The sequence below is a fragment of the Elephantulus edwardii genome, unplaced genomic scaffold (genome assembly GCF_000299155.1).
Source record: "Elephantulus edwardii isolate Elephantulus edwardi_28Jun2011 unplaced genomic scaffold, EleEdw1.0 scaffold00137, whole genome shotgun sequence".
Lineage (NCBI taxonomy): Eukaryota > Metazoa > Chordata > Mammalia > Macroscelidea > Macroscelididae > Elephantulus > Elephantulus edwardii.
The window spans coordinates 4,519,340-4,521,410 of record NW_006399887.1 but is presented as its reverse complement, the minus strand read 5'-3'; the positions used below and the strand labels follow the sequence as shown (position 1 = coordinate 4,521,410).

At 39.6% G+C, this 2,071-nt stretch overlaps 1 protein-coding gene across 1 annotated transcript in view; it reads left to right on the top strand.

Moving 5' to 3' along the window:
• ATP10D (ATPase, class V, type 10D) overlaps positions 1 to 2,071 on the top strand; it is a 118,392-nt gene that overhangs the window by 75,865 nt on the left and 40,456 nt on the right. The gene's annotated exons all lie outside the window — the stretch shown is intronic.

Here is a 2,071-nt window from a genome sequence, read left to right as displayed (position 1 = left end):
GTCTTACCCCCACCCCAATGCCAGCCTCATTCTACAACAGTGGCACCATATAGCATTTGTCCCTTTGTGACTCACTCACAAGCTTTTAAGATTCCAAAAGCTTTTACAGTGGTCTTTGCAATTATTTACCATGCATAGAGAGCTGGACAATGACTGAGGATGACAGAAGAATTGATGCCTTTGAGTTGTGGTGCTGGAGAAGAGAATTGAACATACCATGGTCTGCCAAGAAAACAAAGAGGTCTATCTTGGAGAGGGTGAAACCAAGTTTTTCCTTGGAGGCTAGGATTTTGAAGCTCTGTCTCACATACTTTGAGCACTTAGCCAGGAGGGACCGGACCTTGGAGAAGGACATTGTGCTCGAAAGGGTGGATGGACAGTGCAGAAGAGGAAGACCCCAGATGAGATGGATTGATGCAGTAACTGGGTTGGTGTGTTGGAGTGAGACTGACTCAGGATAAGGCAGGTTTCAGAGCTGCTATGCAGAGGGTTGCTGTAAGTCACAGGCGACTCAATGGCACATAACAACAGCAGCAACAACAACTTGCCGAATTAGTAGAGTTTAGAACGTGGCCTTTTAAAACAAAACAAAAACTGTCATTACCATCAAGTCAAAACCAACTCAAAGCTGACTCTGTTGGGTTTCTGAAATTGTAAAACACATGGGAACAAGTTGCCTAGCTTTCTCCCGTGTAACCACTGGTAGAATCAAACCTCCAGAGAAGTACTGTGTTTTGGGTTAACAGGGCAACTCTTTGTAGACTGCGCCACCAGCGTTCCCTCTGTTGTGCCAAATTGACCTTGAAAACTATATTGAGTCCGCAGATTTAGTGACTCACTCCCTGGATATATTTGATTATGCATAAGTTGTCATTACTTTGCCTCTGTGTGCTGTATTTCTTTTCAGCAGATATAAATATGTATGCCAAAGCTCATATGGTTCTGGTTGTATTCCTGTTTGACTTTCATAACAATTGTATTTTTTCTTATTTGCTTCAGGAAAGTAGTCTTTACCTTTGTTATCTGGACCTCTCACTTACCTTTTCACATCTTCCTTTGCCTTGACGATAGCGTGCTCATTAGACCCTTTTTGTATATCCTCTTTTCTTCCATCAAAATGGAACCTGTCTCTTATTTTTTTCCCTCCTTTCTCCCTCCATCCCTGATAACCATCACAACTTGTTTCTTTTTGTGCAGAAACCTTTCCTTGAATTTTTTAACAGCAGACTCAACTTTATACTTCAGTGATTGATTTCTTTTACTTAGCCATGTGACTTTGCTTAAGGTCTGAGTTCTGAAACACAGCATCAATTATCAGAGAAAAGAAATTGTGGGCCTAAGTTACACAAGAGCATTGTAAATAAATATTATGAGGGAGCTTTGGTGGCCTAGTGGCAAGAAGTTACACTGCAATCCTAGAGGTATGCAGTTTGAATCTACCATATGCTCTGCTGGAGAAGGAGGAGCAATCTCCTCCTGTAGCAGTCAGATCCGATTTGACAGTATACACACACAAAAATAATAAAAGAATTAAAAAAAATTTTAAAAATAAATAAATATTACATGTTACTGGCAAGAACCAGCTCAACACTTTGCTGTCACCTCATCATTGACCCTCCATTGGGTTTCTAAGTTTGTAAATCTAATGAGAAGAAATTTGCTCATGTTTCTATTGTGAAGCTTCTGGTAAATGGGAACTGCCAGAGAGACTCGACTTTTGGGCTAAGCAGAACAATTCCCTAAGAATTAAGCCGCCAGAGTTCCCTTACTGGCAAGAATTTCTTTAAAAGCCTCCCTTATTCTTAGGATAGACTCACAGAATTATCTAACTTCAGAGCAAGATTAATAAATAATTGAGTCAGAGGATGCTATTCAGAAAGAAAACAATTATGCTTAATAAACTTATTGCTTCCTGAAACATCTCTTAAAAGATCACTTCAGAGGAGATTATATACCAATGAAGGAAGAGAACTGAGGGTGGGGGATGTGGGCGGGGAGAAAAGTGCAACAATGAATTAATGGAAATCTAAAATCTCTGTAAATGTTCATTAAAATTAATAATAATAATAAT